Genomic DNA, 20,598 nt, shown 5'->3' with positions numbered 1-20,598 from the left:
ACAGATTACATTCAACACAGAGTCGAGGATCGTATCCACTACTCAGGCAGGGACCTCATACAACTTTCTCCCAGTTAAGTTGAGTTATATACAGTGGCAGAACACAGATGAAAACCTTACATTATTCCCTGAGCCCCAGAAAAAGTTTCATACGGATTGTCTTAGCTCTGGTGGGACAAGGAGAATGATTTTTCTTAATTACAAAAAAGTGAGTACAATAAACTACAATTATAAATAATATTAGAAGTGTTAGGACCTTAGATTACGAAAGGTACAAGAAAATACTCCGAGCTGTTTTTTACATGTGGAGATTGTCTTTGCACAGGAAGGGAGCTGACACACTATTTGTCGAGTTCTGTACATTGTAGATACATACTGCATCAGTTGTGACCCTTGAAGATTTGCTTTAATGTCTCATATCATTAATCCTGAGGCTACTATGGGAATACGCTTGAAGGTAAAAATGTTGCATCACTTAGCACCAACAAAGATACTGTTCAATATCTCTTTTCATCATGCGTGTGGGTAAGAAGGGGAATGCAACTACCACCATACTGACACATTTCCTGAAGATTGATGAAGTTTCATCAGAGGCAGCCTCGGTAAGGCACTTGTTTACCCATTGCAGACAACACTCTGAAGATTGATAGTAAATGTAGAATCTAATTTGAGCGGACTCAAGGAAATAATTTACACTGACAGCTCGTGTGTCCATTTGAAGGCTCATACGTATCTTCGCACTCAGTGCTACTATTTCCTTTAAGTGTGTGCAAAAATTAGTTCAGCTCATAGTAACTTCATTGATTTTTTTTTACATGACAAAAATCGGAACTGGACATGCAGTATTGTCTCTAAGAAATGACCTATAAATATCTATGTGAAATAACCAAAATATATGAAGCTTTCATATATAGTAAAATACGACCTTATTCCTAGCGAGTACGTAAAATGGTACAAGAGTGTTGCATGAAAATGTAAGACGAAGCTTATGTACAAAACACGAATATTTTTAGATTACAATAATCAGTGTGATAAAAAAACATGTATACACACAAATAATTGTGCAGTAGTCTGTGCAAGACACAAAAGTAAAGTTTAACAAGTGGAGCAACTGGAAAAACAGCAACATCTGTTGATTCATCGTGGATACGGGACAGTGGCTGGTCAAATATTTATCAAAGAGAAATCGCCAAACAACCATATGTTTTCAGAATTTATTTTACGTAGAGACCAGTTTCGGCATCTCATTAATGCCATCTTCAGGCCCCAAGTCGTCAAGTCTTCAAAATAAACACTCTAAAAACGAATTCACGGAATCCAGATGTTGATGGCTCCAGTTATGCAAGTATCGATATGTGTGATTGTCTACACATGGAGTGCACAGGCACCTGAAGAGGGCATTAATGAGATGCGGATACTGGTCATTTAAATAAAATATTTTCTGAAAACATAAGGCTGTTTGGTGATTTTTCTTTGGAGAACATCAATATCTTCTTACGGTGACAAATGACGATGATACTGTACGAGAAAATCTAAGTGGGCAAAAATATCTGATTACGCAGAATTAACGATTAACATCTAAAACATAGGAACAGTGGTAATAAAAATACATGCATGAAAACTACTCACACAACGTAAGAGCAAGAAGGTGTACAGATCATAAATAAAGGACAAACAAAAAAAATGTATGATAGTTCATGTATTGGGAAAGAAAATGAACTGAGTGCACTTCAGAGTCAAAGTCTCAGTCAGTATGTGTGATATTCTATGCTAGCATCATATACTACTCCAATATACTGACCAGCTTTCTAACTTATGTATACGTACTTCATAAATTTATTATTTTGCTGAATTCTCATACTTTTTAGTAATATCTTCTATTTCAGTTTACCTGCCCCAAATATCATATTCAATCTTCCTTCAAATATTTCGTTATCTCACCATTATAATCATATAATATAACCATTATTCATCCTGGGTACAAGCATTTAAATTTCCATATTGCAATCAACATCTTTCTGCAACCAAAGAATATGTGCAATTTTATTCGACCTTCCTGCTCACACATTTTACTACTTCCATTTCTATTTCATGTCAAAGTACACCTGCTATATTCTTTATTTACTGTCTTCCTGTACCCATTTTTCATCATTTTCTTATTAGTCATGACATTTACCTTATTTATAGCCTCTAACAGTAATCACTTATCCTAAATGAACTCTCGTAAAACTATAGGCGCCACAATATACACATATTCACAAAAATATTTCATAGACTAGCAATGTAGCCAAATTCATTGTTGTACCCAAATGAACATGACAAATGTTTCATCAGAAGAGCAATACAGCGAAGTATCTTATACTACATATATGCAGCAAAAATTGTTGTAAAACAGTAAACAAAAAGAAGTACACATTCTTATGCTAAGACAGAACACAAACAACACGTTTCATCATAAAAACAATGCAGCAAAAAAAGCAAAGTGTATTATCACAACCGGCCGGAGTGGTCGAGCGGTTGTAGGCGCTACAGTCTGGAACCGCGCGATCGCTACGATCGCAGGTTCGAGTCCTGCCTCGGGCATGGATGTGTGTGTTGTCCTTAGGTTAGTTAGGTTTAAGTAGTTCTAAGTTCTAGGGGACTGATGACCTCAGAAGTTAAGTCCCTTAGTGCTCAGAGCCATTTTTGTATTATCATAAAAATGCAAGGTACCAGCGTCATCACAAAATCCCAATAATAAGTCACTGTTAAAAAGGTATGGTGGTGCACCAATAATCATGTATTGCAATAGTTCACTTTATTATACATTACTATACAACACTGCCTAAGGTGTACGTTTGACGTTAAACAAAGTGTACTATTCAATGTATATGGGTGTACAGGTGTGATATTGTTAATTACGTAAGCCTATCCATCACGGCAAGATCATATCACATCGAATGGGAAAAATCGGTTTTTTGCTATGTTAAGCAATAGCTATATTATGCAAGGAAATTATATACATTTCACAAAATTAAACTAATCCATGGCAAGATAATTAGTTAAGCGCTAAAAATGTGAAAAAGGGGGAAAAAGCATTACGAGTTGGTAGCATATGTTCATTAAAATACTCATTTTAGCACAAAAATACATCTGTATATCAATCAATAGCCTTCTCATTCATGTTTTCCATCTCCGCCTATTGTCATCATATAGTACTAAACAAAACTTTTCATTCAACAGTGCGTGTCTCATATGTCTACAATATGTGCATAATTACCAAATTCGTTTCAACATATTGAATTTTATCATACTTGTCATAGTATGACCTGATGAAAAAAAGTGCGTAATTAGTTACAACAGAAAGAAGTACATATTTCAACAGGATAATGCTCTCGTATCACATATACTGCAAGTAAAAACAAAATTATCACAAAACATTATAAAGAACATAATATGTCAGAAATGTATGCCATACCAATAACGCTTCACGATAGTATTCAAGACGATCATACCTGAGCGAAATACAAAAGTCACTATTCCATAAATGGTTTGATATATATTACATGATGTAGTCCTTTACTTTTTTTGGTACATATTGTTTATTGTAGCCATTTCTACTGCATTGTCATGTGCTATTTGACGAATTCTGTAATGTTCATTGTATATCAAGAACAACCTATGACTTAGATGCTTATTTTTCTGTGATACAGGATGAGATTTCACAAGTACTTCCTGACCAATGTATAGCTTTTTGGCATTTAGCTTAGCACATTGTGAGTTCTTCCTTCGCTCTGTAACTTCCTTGATGTTAGGTTAGTTATCGCTGACTCTGTTGCCTCCTTCTGATGTAGCCTGCGTGAGTCAGGAAATGGTAGAAGCTCTCTAATCAAGGATGTACCCACGATTTTGTCAAAGGGACGGTCCAATCTGTTAAAGAGGATCTTATAAAGGCCCATGTTTTTCATTTTATGCTGAAAACACATATATTTATTTATTAATTTTATGTACATAATTTGCTTTTTGGATATATCAAGAAAATGTATCGATAAAACGGCGGAAAAATTATCGACGTAGCTGCCTATAAAAATATCGGCTGTACATTGTAAGTATACTGGCAGTTTTAGGGCTGTATATTTAAGTATTGATTTATTATTAGATATTCTGTAAATCAACAAGCTAGCAACCAGCCCATCCACCTTAGAGCAAGAATTGAAAGAAAAACGATGCACGTTCGCGCTTGCCGATGGCCACATTGCTAACAATGCACTCTGCATGTAAGTGGCACAATAAAACGTATCTGATGGGTCCATCGTTCGGCCTCGTCACATATCGGATTTGTCAGGAGCACTTCATGTCGACTTCACTGTTTTTTCGTTTCTTTAAAAGCCAGCTACCTAGCAGTTGTAGTATCAGAACTACATGGTGAAGCTAAAAGCTTCAGTTTCTGTTGGTAGCGCCGAGCGCCGATTACGTCAGCATTTCCCGTCACACGTCTCCGCCCACCGCAACGACGAATTTAGATTTTTGTCCATCATTTTCAGCAGCTGCTTTTGAAGAAATGTCGATGTCCAGCAGAAGTAGCCGACTGGTTGCCTTGAAAATATATTGTAACACGACTGGTGTGCTGTCTCTTCACATCGGAAGTCTTATTATTCCTTACCCCCCCTCCCAGTGCAGCCGGAGTTCCTCTGTGTGCCGCCTATACTTCCTTCACACAGTCAAAGAGAAAGACTGGGCGTGACGAACGCTTAAAAGGTAGTAAGACTCCCTTCTCACCATGAAAGTAAAATTATGTCCTACTACAATTTCAAAAGGACAACTTCATATATTTTCCGAAAATTGTGAAAAAAACGTAACGTAAAATAGAAATATCGGTACTGTCGGCACTCGATATTGTCGTTTCGATGTCGATATATCGGTAGAAATATTAGCGCCGTTATACAGGGTGATTATAATTAAAATTAAACTTTCTGACCACTGGCCAGAATGACGCCAAATTGCAACGGAATATTTTCGGAGAAGGGGGTAAACGTATGGCAGAAGAAAAATAAATAGCTATAAAATGTAACAACAGATGGCGCTGTAAGCATCGTAATTTAATTGTGGTTGATCAGAAATGACCAATGAATTATACAACACTGCCTAAGGTGTACGTTTGACGTTAAACAAACTGTACTACTCAGTGTATATGGGTGTACAGGTGTGATATTGTTAATTACGTAAGCCTATCCATCACGGCAAGGTCATATCAAATCGAATGGGAAAAATCGGTTTTTAATTGTCCTGTGCCCAAAATCGGCATAAAAAGCATCAATCACATCGGTTTTTAATTGTTCCTAGGCCAAAAACCGAGTAAAAGCATCTATATAAATCAAATCGGATTATTAATTTCCGTGGGACTATCGCAAACCATGTTTAATATGCTGTTCACCGTTTTCTGCAACAAGTTGAAATCGAGAAACAACATGTTCCACAACTGATCGAAGTGTTTCCGAGGACATGTTCAGAATCTGTTGTGGAATGCGTGCCTTCAGTGCAGCTAAGTTTGCAGTCGGAACACTGAACATATCTTTCAGATAGCCCCACGGCCAGAAGTCACAAGGATTAAGATCAGCTGATCGGGACAGCCAGGCTGTAGGGAAATGGCGGCTGATAATTCTAGCATTTCCGAAATAGCGTTTTAGCAGCTGCTTAACTGGATTTGCAATGTGTGGAGATGCGCTATCTTGCATAAAAATGATATCCACGCTGTTGGAGAGCTGGAATGACACGGTTGCATAAAAGACTTACAGCGCATACCAGTGAATGTACAGGAGACTGGACCGGAAGCACTTGTCTCTTAGAAAAAATATGGCCCAATGACAAATGACGCCGTAAACCCGCACCACACAGTGGCCTTTTCAGGATGAAGTGATATTGGTTGATTTTCGTATGGATTTTCCGTTGCCCATATTCGACAATTCTGTATACTGACATATCCTGTTAGACGGAAGTGGGCTTCGTCTGTCTACCAAATTTTCCATGGCCAGTCATTGTCCACTACCATACGAGCAAGATATTCTAAAGCAAAGGTCTCTCTTGCTGGCAGGTCAACAGGAAGCAACTCGTGCACATGGGTAATTTTGAATGGATAGCGAAGGAGGACGTTTTGTAGGATTTTACGCACCGTGGCCAAGGTATGTCCAATGGTCGGGCAATTCTCCGTGCGCTACACGTTTGCACACCACTACTCGTCTCCTCCTGAATTGCTGTGTGAACTGATGTTGAATCAATTCGTCTCCTCCCTCTACCAGGTTGCACACCAAAACAACCTGTCTTCTCCAATTTCCGAATCATTTTCTCCAGACCCAAGGCAGTCATCGGACCAACGCCTTTTTCCAAACCGTTCAGTGTCCGGAACTTCTGCAGAGCCAAATGTGCACAGTCATCATTGTTGTACTTGTAATAGAGCTTTACAAGCAGAGCGCGATCCTGCATTGAGACAGTCATGGCGAACGTCGCAGACGCGAAAGGAGGAAAAGCAGTGTACCCGGCGTACTTATACCAACTGCAATGGGTCGTGCGCATAACAGGTCATTTCATTTACTTATTCTGACACACACAGCGCCTTCTATTGATCAATTTTCACACTGTTTTTTTTTTCTTCTGCCATACGTTTTCCCCCTTCTCCGATAATATTCGGTTGCAGTTTGACGCCATTCTGACCAGTGGTGTCATTTCTACAGCGTTTTGAAAGTTTAACTTTAATTACAATTATAATCATCCTGTATATTGATATTTTATAGAAAAAAATCTATATAACGATATTTTATCAACAGCACTACTAGGAAGGCCTTTGGTTGGGCTTTTATCTCACAGTGCCTTTCAACTATCGCGGATGCCTGCACAGTGGAAGGAAGAAACTATTACTGAGTTGATTGATGCGTATAGGGAAGAATTGTGCTTATTTGCTGAGAAAACTCACAATTACTGTAACAAACATGTGTACCTGAAGCAGCATTTTTTAATCACATAGCTTGTCGTGTGACAGCTTAGGGAACGACCTAGCCGTCCCCGATGCCTGCTAGCCAACAGGTTTCCGCCCCGTCAAGCAACTTAGGGCAAAACGTGTCCGTGTTACATGAGCTTGGAAATTATGTACACAAGCACCTCCTATCTTAAAAGAAAATGCATCATCAGGGCGTCGATACACGCGATGCCTGCATCACTTGAAAGGAGACGAAATCGTGACTCATCGCACCGTACCACGCGTTTCCTTTCAGCTACTGTCCAGTTTCTGAATTGTTTGGCTTCTGAAGACATGCAGCTTTGTACAAATTGTTAATCTATTTTTTCAGAAATAAACGATAGCTTTGGACTCTTTTTGAATACAGTTGGAGCCGTGTTGATGATTTACCTGATCCTGTGAAAGAAGCACTCCTGTTCCCTAATACAGACTTCAAGAGGAACATATTGAGAGTTGCACTTCTGTTTTATGGCAACAGGATATACTATTGGGCTGCAAGACTTGTCTTTTCCGACGTACCAGAGTCCAGATGTCTACTGCGTGCAGTTCCCTTAGCAGTGTTGGCTCAGAAACAAAAACGGTTATTGTTATCTCGTCAGACTGCTTAAATAACACTGGAATACTGCTCTCTTACATTCTACGTCTGGTGGAATGACTGACAACTGTCACTATCAATGCCTGACGCTTGAATTACCACCTGCACACCAGCTTCTGTTTTTATTAAAATCAGTCATATCTGCCCAGATGCCTTAACTGCACTCGTACGAAACCAAGCCTCACGTTCATACTTGCAGCTGAACAGTACACCAGAGTTCACACACAGTCTCAGCCGTACATAAACAGAAACAAATACAGCATAACAGTAAGGTTTCGAATTTTATTATGAAGAATGAGCAACGTCTTGCTTCAGAGAGAGGTAGTGTGTATTAATGTTCCTACGGCAAATTTTCCTCTGCAAACTGATGGTTGCTAGACTTGCTAGAAACTTATTAGAATTTATTGAACAATTTGTATGTAAATGGTTGCAAACCGAATTTAAACTGTTCTGTGGGATGACTATAACAAAATCATAACTGCTGCGTACGTACTTGCATGTGTTCACTGCCGTCTTTGAATGCTATATTGACACAATGGCAGAAATGCATCAAGCTCTGGAAACAAAGTTAAATTACGAAGTTGAACTGTCTTAATCTAGCAAGATGTAATAGTACTTCTTCGAGAAAACAAAGTTTCCTCACTTGACTTTTACCGTAACGAAAATATTCTGCTGCAAGTAATAGTCTGTGACTCCTGTAATTCTTAAATGCTCTTCACTGGTGGTGACTGATTGCTAGTGAAAAATTTTACCTCTCGAAGTGTTTTCAATAACTGAGCTTATAATTGTCATTATGGATCTGTTGCGTCTTGGCCGGCCGGTGTGGGCGTGCGGTTCTAGGCGCTTCAGTCTGGAACCGCGTGACCGCTACGGTCGCAGGTTCGAATCCTGCCTCGGGCATGGATGTGTGTGATGTCCTTAGGTTAGTTAGGTTTATGTAGTTCTAAGTTCTAGGGGACTAATGACCACAGATGTTACGTCCCATAGTGCTCAGAGCCATTTGAACCATTTGTAGCGTCTTGTGCTTGCGACTGTGTTTCTGCTGCATTTGTTCCAGTGAGAACTAACTAAGATTCATAAAACGTACTGCCAATGTTCCCTTGTCTCCGCTCGTTGCGAGGAACGTCTCTGGTTGCCTGCTCTGCTGCCATCAGCCACTTGTCAGTATGGCTATGATGCGTTTCGTAATGATAAAAATTACACTTCTGGCCATTAAAACTGCTACACCACGAAGATGACGTGCTACAGACGCGAAATTTAACCGACAGGAAGAAGATGCTGTGATATGCAAATGATTAGCGATTCAGAGCATTCACACAAGGTTAGCGCCGGTGGCGACACCTATAACGTGCTGACATGAGGAAAGTTTCCAACCGATTTCTCATATACAAACAGCAGTTGACCGGCGTTGCCTCGTGATACGTTGTTGTAATGCCTCGTGCAAGGAGGAGAAATGCGTACCATCACGTTTTCGACTTTGATAAAGGTCGGATTGTAGCCTATCGCGATTGCGGTTGATCGTATCGCGACATTGCTGCTCGCGTTGGTCGAGATCCAATGACTGTTAGCAGAATATGGAATTGGTGGGTTCAGGAGGGTAATACGGAATGCCGTGCTGAATCCCAACGGCCTCGTATCACTAGCAGTCCAGATGACAGGCATCTTATCCGCATGGCTGTAACGGATCGTGCAGCCACGTCTCGATCCCTGAGTCAACAGATGGGGACGTCTGCAAGACAACAACCATCTGCACGAACAGTTCGACGACGTTTGCAGCAGCATGGACTATCAGCTCGGAGACCATGACTGCGGTTACCCTTGACGCTGCATCACAGACAGGAGCGCCTGCGATGGTGTACTCAACGACGAACCTGGGTGCACGAATGGCAAAATGTCATTTTTTCGGATGAATCCAGGTTCTGTTGACAGCATCATGACGAGCGCATCCGTGTTTGGTGAAATCGCGGTGAACGCACATTGGAAGCGTGTATTTGTCATCGCCATACTGGCGTATCACCCGGCGTGATGGAATGGGGTGCCATTGGTTACACGTCTCGGTCACCTCTTGTTCGCATTGACGGCACTTTGAACAGTGGACGTTACATTTCAGATGTGTTACGACCCGTGGCTGTACCCTTCATTCGATGCCAGCGAAACCCTACGTTTCAGCAGGATAATGCACGAACGCATGTTGCAGGTCCTGTACGGGCCTTTCTGGATACAGAAAATGTTCGACTGCTGCCCTGGCCAGCACATTCTCCAGATCTCTCACCAATTGAAAACGTCTGGTCAATGATGGCCGAGCAACTGGCTCGTCACAATACGCCAGTCACTACTCTTGATGATATGTGGTATCGTGTTGAAGCTGCATGGACATCCAAGCTCTGTTTGACTCAATGCCCAGGCGTATCAAGGCCGTTATTTCGGCCAGGGGTGGTTGTTCTGGGTATTGATTTCTCAGGATCTATGCAGCCAAATTGCGTGGAAATGTAATCACATGTCAGTTCTAGTATAATATATTTGTCTAATGAATACCCGTTTATGATCTGCATTTCTTCTTGGTGTTGCAGTTTTAATGGACAGTAGCGTAGATGAAATCTTAAGTATCTCAAATATGGCTCCGTCTCTCATTCCAACCTCCGGAATTTCATTAAAACACTTCAGATAGGATCTCAACATGGTACTAGCCAGGCTATCTACATATGTACGCAGTTCTACATCTACATCTACATTTATACTCCGCAAGCCACCCAACGGTGTGTGGCGGAGGGCACTTTACGTGCCACTGTCATTACCTCCCTTTCCTGTTCCAGTCGCGTATGGTTCGCGGGAAGAACGACTGTCTGAAAGCCTCCGTGCGCGCTCTAATCTCTCTAATTTTACATTCGTGATCTCCTCGGGAGGTATAAGTAGGGGGAAGCAATATATTCGATACCTCATCCAGAAACGCACCCTCTCGAAACCTGGCGAGCAAGCTACACCGCGATGCAGAGCGCCTCTCTTGCAGAGTCTGCCACTTGAGTTTATTAAACATCTCCGTAACGCTATCACGGTTACCAAATAACCCTGTGACGAAACGCGCCGCTCTTCTTTGGATCTTCTCTATCTCCTCCGTCAAACCGATCTGGTACGGATCCCACACTGATGAGCAATACTCAAGTATAGGTCGAACGAGTGTTTTGTAAGCCACCACCTTTGTTGATGGACTACATTTTCTAAGCACTCTCCCAATGAATCTCAACCTGGTACCCGCCTTACCAACAATTAATTTTATATCATCATTCCACTTCAAATCGTTCCGCACGCATACTCCCAGATATTTTACAGAAGTAACTGCTACCAGTGTTTGTTCCGCTATCATATAATCATACAATAAAGGATCCTTCTTTCTATGTATTCGCAATACATTACATTTGTCTATGTTAAGGGACAGTTGCCACTCCCTTCACCAAGTGCCTATCCGCTGCAGATCTTCCTGCATTTCGCTACAATTTTCTAATGCTGCAACTTCTCTGTATACTACAGCATCATCCGCGAAAAGCCGCATGGAACTTCCGACACTATCTACTAGGTCATTTATATATATTGTGAAAAGCAATGGTCCCATAACACTCCCCTATGGCACGCCAGAGGCTACTTTAACGTCTGTAGACGTCTCTCCATTGATAACAACATGCTGTGTTCTGTTTGCTAAAAACTCTTCAATCCAGCCACACAGCTGGTCTGATATTCCGTAGGCTCTTACTTTGTTTATCAGGCGACAGTGCGGAACTGTATCGAACGCCTTCCGGAAGTCAAGAAAAATAGCATCTACCTGGGAGCCTGTATCTAATATTTTCTGGGTCTCATGAACAAATAAAGCGAGTTGGGTCTCACACGATCGCTGTTTCCGGAATCCATGTTGATTCCTACATAGTAGATTCTGGGTTTCCAAAAACGACATGATACTCGAGCAAAAAACATGTTCTAAAATTCTACATTAGATCGACGTCAGAGATATAGGTCTATAGTTTTGCGCATCTGCTCGACGACCCTTCTTGAAGACTGGGACTACCTGTGCTCTTTTCCAATCATTTGGAACCCTCCGTTCCTCTAGAGACTTGCAGTACACGGCTGTTAGAAGGAGGGCAAGTTCCTTCGCGTACTCAGTTAGAATCGATTTGGTATCCCGCCAGGTCCAGTGGACTTCCCTCTATTGAGTGATTCCAGTTGCTTCTCTATTCCTTGGACACTTATTTCGATGTCAGCCATTTTTTCGTTTGTGCGAGGATTTAGAGAAGGAACTGCAGTGCGGTCTTCCTCTGTGAAACAGCTTTGGAAAAAGGTGTTTAGTATTTCAGCTTTACGCGTGTCATCCTCTGTTTCAATGCCATCATCATCCCGTAGTGTCTGGATATGCTGTTTCGAGCCACTTACTGATTTAACGTAAGACCAGAACTTCCTATGATTTTCTGTCAAGTCGGTACATAGAATTTTACTTTCGAATTCACTGAACGCTTCACGCATAGCCCTCCTTACGCTAACTTTGACATCGTTTAGCTTCTGTTTGTCTGAGAGGTTTTGGCTGCGCTTAAACTTGGAGTGAAGCTGTCTTTGCTTTCGCAGTAGTTTCCTAACTTTGTTGTTGTACCAAGGTGGGTTTTTCCCGTCCCTCACAGTTTTACTCGGCACGTACCTGTCTAAAACGCATTTTACGATTGCCTTGAACTTTTTCCATAAACACTCAACATTGTCAGTGTCGGAACAGAAATTTTCGTTTTGATCTGTTAGGTAGTCTGAAATCTGCCTTCTATTACTCTTGCTAAACAGATAAACCTTCCTCCCTTTTTTTATATTCCTATTAACTTCCATATTCAGGGATGCTGCAACGGCCTTATGATCACTGATTCCCTGTTCTGCACTTAAAGAGTCGAAAAGTTCGGGCTGTTTGTTATCAGTAGGTCCAAGATGTTATCTCCACGAGTCGGTTCTCTGTTTAATTGCTCGAGGTAATTTTCGGATAGTGCACTCAGTATAATGTCACTCAATGCTCTGTCCTTACCACCCGTCCTAAACATCTGAGTGTCCCAGTCTATATCTGGTAAATTGAAATCTCCACCTAAGACTATAACATGCTGAGAAAATTTATGTGAAATGTATTCCAAATTTTCTCTCAGTTGTTCTGCCACTAATGCTGCTGAGTCGGGAGGTCGGTAAAAGGAGCCAATTATTAACCTAGCTCGGTTGTTGAGTGTAACCTCCACCCATAATAATTCACAGGAACTATCCACTTCTACTTCACTACAGGATAAACTACTACTAACAGCGACGAACACTCCACCACCGGTTGCATGCAATCTATCCTTTCTAAACACCGTCTGTACGTTTGTAAAAATTTCGGCAGAATTTATCTCTGGCTTAAGCCAGCTTTCTGTACCTATAACGATTTCAGCTTCGGTGCTTTCTATCAGCGCTTGAAGTTCTGGTACTTTAACAACGCAGCTTCGACAGTTGACAATTACAATACCGATTGCTGCTTGGTCCCCGCATGTCCTGACTTTGCCCCGCACCCGTTGAGGCTGTTGCCCTTTCTGTACTTGCCCAAGGCCATCCAACCTAAAAAACCGCCCAGCCCACGCCACACAACCCCTGCTACCCGTGTAGCCGCTTGTTGCGTGTAGTGGACTCCTGACCTATCCAGCGGAACCCGAAACCCCACCACCCTATGGCGCAAGTCGAGGAATCTGCAGCCCACACGGTCGCAGAACCGTCTCAGCCTCTGATTCAGACCCTCCACTCGGCTCTGTACCAAAGGTCCGCACTGTCGACGATGCTGCAGATGGTGAGCTCTGCTTTCATCCCGCTAGCGAGACTGGCAGTCTTCACCAAATCAGATAGACGCCGGAAGCCAGAGAGGATTTCCTCCGATTCACAGCGACACACATCATTGGTGCCGACATGAGCGACCACCCGCAGATGGGTGCACCCTGTACCCTTCATGGCATCCGGAAGGGCCCTTTCCACATCTGGAATGACTCCCCCCGGAATGCACACGGAGTGCACATTGGTTTTCTTCCCCTCTCTTGCTGCTATTTCCCTAAGGGGCCCCATTACGCGCCTGACGTTGGAGCTCCCAACTACCAGTAAGCCCACCCTCTGCGACCACCCGGATCTTGCAGACTGAGGGGCAACCTCTGGAACAGGACAAGCAGCCATGTCAGGCCGAAGATCAGTATCAGCCTGAGACAGAGCCTGAAATCGGTTCGTCAGACAAACTGGAGAGGCCTTCCGTTCAGCCCTCCAGAATGTCTTTCGCCCCCTGCCACACCTTGAGACGACCTCCCACTCTACCACAGGTGAGGGATCAGCCTCAATGTGGGCAGTATCCCGGGCAACCACAGTCGTAGTCCGATCGGGGGATGCGTGGGACGAGCTGGCCGTCCCCGACAAACCCCCATCCGGACCCCCACAGTGATGCCCATTGGCAACAGCCTCAAGCTGTGTGACCGAAGCCAACACTGGCTGAAGCTGGGAGCGAAGGGATGCCAACTCAGCCTGCATCCGAACACAGCAGTTGCAGTCCCTATCCATGCTAAAAACTGTTTTGCAAAGAACGTCTGAACTAATCTACAGAGAGCGCAAACAAATCGACAAAATTTAAACGGTTATTAAAATACAAGATTGCCTAGTAAATGCAGTAATGCTGCTACTTGCGCACTGCTGACACTGCTCGGCGGCGGAAGGAGACTACGCGATTTTACACTATTCAGGTACTAAAACGCGATGCTACAACTCTCAAATACTATAATACGCCCGAAATTTATGAATTAAACAATGCAAGTACCAAAAACACGCAAAGAAATTAGGAATTAAACTATGTAACAAATGAGTGAGCTAGGAGTAAACGACTTGCTGCTGCAGCTGCTTATCCAACGGCGGCAGGGAGCACACTGTTGTTATTGCAACAATTGGCGATCATGTAATAATTTGAATAGCGTGGCCTCAGCTTATTAAAACTTCCACTTTCAGATCATTGAGTGCTTTGGCCCCCCAGAGTAAATGATCGTAGCAAATGATGTACTGTTCCGTGTCTGTTGTCAGTACCGCAAAGATTACTTAATAGTCACTGTCTATTGTAACGCTGTCACCGCCACTTATCTCACCCTCTCTCTTCACCTATCTTGGCCAAAATAAGAGTTGCCGTCAACACTATACACCATCGCTGTCAATGCACCATATGTGTACTCGCGTTACCTTCGTGACAGGCGCTCACGATCCACGTTCTTTCGATATCTTGAAATCGTCCTCCTGTCGTCTTCTGCTTAGATTTCACTGCTGAACCTTCGGTTCGTCTTGTCTTCAGTCTCCAGCTTTCTCGTCGTCTCTCTTTGTTGGAAAGCTTCGAATCAATTTTTCTTCTTGAAATTAATGATTCCTTGCAATAATGATGCCCTGATGTGTCTCTGGAAGATTCCCCATTACGTTTACCATGTTCTATAAAAAACTGTTTCCGTCTCCTTGTTCGGTATGATTGTCCCTTCTCGTTTTCATCTGCTAACTGCTGTGTAAACTGGTCCTGAAAAGAAATTTATGCCGAACGTAACTTCAGCGAAGACGGTATCGATCTTTCTCCGAATACCGACTTTCAACTGTCCGCACATCAGTTTTTTAATTACAAAGTCCTGTCCTACCGGGCCACAGCATTTTCTCTTTACAGATGATGCTTATACAGAGCTTTACATTTGATCGTACGTAGACATATATTTGGAAATAACATTCGTAAGCAAGAGCGAAATAAAAATATCGTACTGCATTCGCGCGTATATTGCAATATTAAATGTAAGATATACACTAGGGACAAAATCTCCGTCACAAAACCAGTTGAAATGGCCGTTCAGTCAGTGACAACATCATTTGCAGGTTTGAAACTACTTGTCACTGACAAGGAGCGATAATCGCTCCGGTCTTCTCTGTTAGGATTTTTTAGTGCACTGTTCTTACGCTGTGTTGCAAACTTTCGAGTGGTACACCATTCCTGTAAACACGTTGGCCATTCTGCGCCGATACGCAAAGATGGCCAACTTCACTCATGATGTGGTCATTATTACGTCCAAACACGATAGCTCCTTTCTGTCATTCGCCCCATCTTCATGAGGACTGGAAATTAGACTGTATGATAACAACTTCAGTAGAGGCACCTGGTATACACTTAGCAACTCACGGTAGAGTACACCTGATGAAGGGTCACTGAGGAAGACTTCATACAGTGTACCGCCTGACATGATTTGTGTTGCTGCAAACGTCACTGGGCAGCGGGCACTAACATAATCTGTGGACGTAGAGGATGTCACTTCAGAATTTGCCACCTCCGTGACGTAATCTAGCCAACCAGTTGCCATAATCCGGGCATACAAGTGTGCGCCTCTCCTGTTCCACGACGGTCTTAGCTTCTGACGATGACAATGGAGGCACTCAAGGAACTTTGCGATTTTATCCGGAAATTTGACGCTGGAAGTTAATTGAGAGCTTTTTATTCATAGAATTTACTTCTTTGTTGTGTGAAAATCAGTAACAGTTTTGTGGGCAGATGATGGTTATTAAAAATGATGAAATGTCTTTTAACCAGAACATAGTACACAAGCAGCTGTGCAGGAGGAGAGGAATGGAACAATGGTTTACCATTAGCGGTTGCTGAAAGGCTGTTCATGGTGTGAATGGCTTGCTGTTTCTCTGCCTGTATCTTATTTGTTGAAACCATTTCACTGTACGATGGCTGCTCAAAAAATTTTGATTATCAATTCGAAAAAAGTCATGGTGCGGCCACGAAACTTAGTGAGGTTTCTCTCATCTACGTATTCACCCTTCAATGCGACACATTTTTCCCAGTGATGGCTGACTTGGTAGAGCCCTCCATTCTAGATATCTGCATTTTGGCTTTTGAGACAACGTTCTACCCGTAAAGCATCTCTTCGGCATTCTGGAAATGCTTCCCACACAAGGTTTCTTCATCCACGGACTAGGGGAGAAGTCACTGCATGCCATGTCCATATAATACAGTCCGTGAGTTCCGCTCGGATAGCCGGATAGCACCTAGTTCCGGGATGGTTGAATTTCGCTGGTACCGGTTCGAATCAGCCCGGCGGATAAACGACACGGTCCGGTGTGCTAGTCAGCCTGGATTTGGTTTTTAGGCGGTTTCCCACATCTCAGTAAGTGAATACGGGGTTGGTACTCGCGCCCTGCCTCAGATAGACGCTACGCAAACATTTAGAAAGCTTTCTCACACTTACACATACATCTATAACTAGATGGCTACTTTCAGATTACACTTAAGTACCTGGCAAAGGGTTCATAGGACCACCTTCACACTAATTCCCTATTATTCCACTCTCCAACTGGTGACAGGGAGGGGGGGGGGGGGTAGGAGGGGGGGGGGACGAACATCTATATCTTTCCATGCGAGCTCTAATTTCCGTTATTTTATTATGATGATCGTTTTTTCCTGTGTAGGAAGAAAGTTGGTGATTGACATTTCGTGAGAAGATCCCAACACAAGAAAAACGCCTTTGTTTTAATTATTTCCACCCCAAATCCTGCATCATGTCCGTGACGCTCTCCGGCCTGTTTCTCGATAGTACAAAACGTGCCGCCATTCTTTGAACTTTCTCGGTGTACTTCATTAGTGCTAGGATGTACGCCGGCCGGGGTGGCCGAGCGGTTCTAGGCGCTACAGTCTGGAACCACGTGACCGCTACGGTCGCAGGTTCGAATCCTGCCTCGGGCATGGATGTGTGTGATGTCCTTAGGTTTTTAGGTTTAAGTAGTTCTAAGTTCTAGTAGACTGATGACCTCAGAAGTTAAGTCCCATAGTGCTCAGAGCCATTTGAACCATTTTTTGCTAGGGTGTACAAGTGCAGTGTAGGCAGTTTCTTTAATGGATCTCTCTCTCTCTCCTTTTTTTTCTATCTTCAGGCAGATGGGGTACATTGAGTCCATCCTGGGAGGTGAACAGGTGACAGGTGACCAGAGGCAGTCAGCTGCCATGTGCTACAACACATTGTAAATATCGATCTACATTTAAAATTATGCCATTTCTCTTCGAATGCGAGCCAGATATGTCATAATAAAACAGACGAGAACATATTTTGTAGCGCTCTCTCCGCGATATCTAGAAACCAGTGTAAAATGATGGTCAGCCGCACTACGATCAACTCAGAGAAGGGACACAGCTGTCTGGTTTCGAGAGCGCATGCTCCGATTTGACGTCATCCCCTCCGGCATTATGAGATCTACGTTGCTCACAGCACAGTGTCAGTATTTTTCTTTGAAACTACGTATAGAGTACTGTGCAGGTGCAGATGTATGACGGAGTTTTGAGGAGCCACTGTCGTAACCGGGCTGTGGTATAATGGTCTAATGCACTGACTGGCCGTTCGTCGACTCGGGTTTATTTTATTCCCCGCATTGTTAAACGATTAATTATAAAATGTGTGAGTATTTAAAAAAGTACAATTTGTACACGTAAAATTAATATAGTCTATGTAGTTATGATTACTGTCCTTGAAAGTGATAAGCTTATAGGCCAACACTTTGTAGCTCACTGGTAAAATTCTCCACGAGCCATCATTGCTGCTTGTCTTAGATGTTTAGTATCTTTTCATTATCGGCAGCAGCAATGAAGAGTTGCGCGAAATATGATACTTCAAAGAATCAGCATGTGTATATCGTGTACAGAATGGGCCAGGGCATTATCATGGAGCAAAAGTTCCCCCTCGAACAACTGTCCGTGACCGCTACATTAAGGCTATCCAAAAAAACATTCTGCATCGCCTTGCCCGATGCAGGCTGCGTCTTCGCCTTTCCGGTGTTTTCCACTTTTTGCTGTGCTCCTCTCCCTTGGGGTCATAAATCTAACTCTTCCATGGTGATGTTACATAATCTGAGGCTGAGTAAGAGCATTCACCTCCCAGGACTGAAGCTGTCTACCCAGTCTGTCTGCATACAGAGTAAATTCTGTGTGCAAGTGTGAGGAAGAGTTTTAAATGTTTGCGTAGCTCGTATCTGAGGTGTAGCCCGGTATCACTTCTCTTGTGAGTCCCAGTTCTGCAACAGTGAGATGTGACACTTTGTTCTCTATCATTCAGTCTTGTTTGACGACACTGCAAGTGTCTGCGCCACCTAAGCATTGCGTCATTCATGGTGCATTGTCGCGCTACACTTGCACCAAGTAAGCATACACCGTTGCAGCGTAGATACTATTCAAGTGCAGGAAACAAATCACCGCACGATAATACAAGTTACCAATGGTCTCCCAGCCGCGTGCTAGGGTACGGTGGCACGGGGGTTTCAGTATGTAACAGGGCTGCAGACATGTACCTCCAAAAAAATAAAAAAGTAATTGCGTGATCTTAAGTTTTTCTGAGAATGTAGTTAAAACTTTATACATACCCCTCGAACATTATAGTTTTGAACGAGAATCAAAAAATTGCCTGCAGAAGCTGTCAGTTCATCTAAATGCCTAGGAATTACAATTCCGCGTTACTTAAACTGGAACATACTACGTAGATACTGCTGTGGGGATGGCAAGCTGCGTTTTACTGGCAGAACACTTACATCTACATCTACATCTACATGGTTACTCTGCAGTTCACACTTAAGTGCCTGGCAGAGTGTTCATGGAACCATTTTCATACTACTTCTCTACCATTCCAATGCCGAATGGCGCCTGGGAAAGAGGAACACCTAAATCTTTCCGTTCGAGCTCTGATTTCTCTTATTTTATTATGATGATCATTTCTCCTTACGTAGGTGGGTGGCAACAAAATATTTTCGCATTCGGAAGAGAAAGTTGGTGATTGAAATTCCGTAAACAGATCTCACCGCAAAGAAAACCACCTTTGTTTCAGTGACTGCCACCCCAACTGGCGTATCATATCAGTGACAGTCTCACCCCTATTGCTTGATAACACGATACGAGCTTCCCTTCTTTGCACTTTTTCCAAGTCCTCCGGCCGTCCCACCTGGTAAGGAGACCACACCGTGCAGCAATGTTCCAGCAGAGGACGAACAAGTGTAATGTAGGCTGTCTCTTTAGTGGATTTGTCGCATCTTCTAAGTGTTCTGACAACAAAGCGCAGTCTTTGTTTCGCCCTCCCCACAACATTATCAATGTGCTCTTCCCAATTTAAGTTGCTCTTAATTGTAATTCCTAGGTATTTCGTCGAATTTACAGCCCTTGGATTTGTGCGATTTATCGTATATCCAAAATTTATCGGATTTCTTTTAGTATCCATGTAGATGACCTCGCACTTTTCTTTGTTTAATGCCAATTGCCACTTTTCGCACCCTGTAGAAATTCTATCTAGATCATTTTGTAACTGGAATCGATCGTATGATGATTTCACTAGACGGTAAATTACAGCGTCATCTGCAAACAATCTAAGGGGGCTGCTCAGATGATCGCCTAGATCATTTATATAAATCAGGAACAGCAGAGGGCCTATGACACTACCTTGCGGAACGCCAGATATCACTTCTGTTCTACTCGATGATCTACCGTCTATCACTACGAACTGTGACCTCTCCGAGAGGAAATCACGAATCCAGTCACACAACTGAGACGATACTCCATACGCACGCAGTTTGAATAACAGTCGCTTGTGAGGAACTGTATCAAAAGCCTTCTGGAAATCTAGGAATATGGAATCGATATGAGATCCCTTGTCGACAGCACTCATTACTTCATGGGAATAAAGAGCTAGCTGTGTTGCGCAAGAACGATATTTTCTGAATCCGTGTTGGTTATGAATCAATAAGTCATTTCTTTAAGGTGATTCATAATGTTCGAGTACACTTAGGAGATGCTACAGATCTACCAAAGAGGTCGTCTATACTATGCTCGTCGACCTGTGCTAGGGTATTGCTGTGCTTCATGGGATACTCACCAGATAGATTGCACGGAAGATACCGAAAGGTCCAAAGAAGAGCAGCGTGTTTTGTATTATTGGGAAATAGGGAAGGGAGTATCACCTATATA

General features: G+C 42.8%; 1 protein-coding gene across 1 annotated transcript in view; it reads left to right on the top strand.

The window, feature by feature from the left end:
* Window positions 1–20,598, top strand: part of LOC124595668 (pickpocket protein 28-like) — a 126,388-nt gene that overhangs the window by 49,801 nt on the left and 55,989 nt on the right. The gene's annotated exons all lie outside the window — the stretch shown is intronic.

This window comes from Schistocerca americana, chromosome 2, assembly GCF_021461395.2.
Source record: "Schistocerca americana isolate TAMUIC-IGC-003095 chromosome 2, iqSchAmer2.1, whole genome shotgun sequence".
NCBI lineage: Eukaryota > Metazoa > Arthropoda > Insecta > Orthoptera > Acrididae > Schistocerca > Schistocerca americana.
Note: the sequence above shows the minus strand (reverse complement) of the source record. Positions and strands in the feature narration are given on the sequence as shown.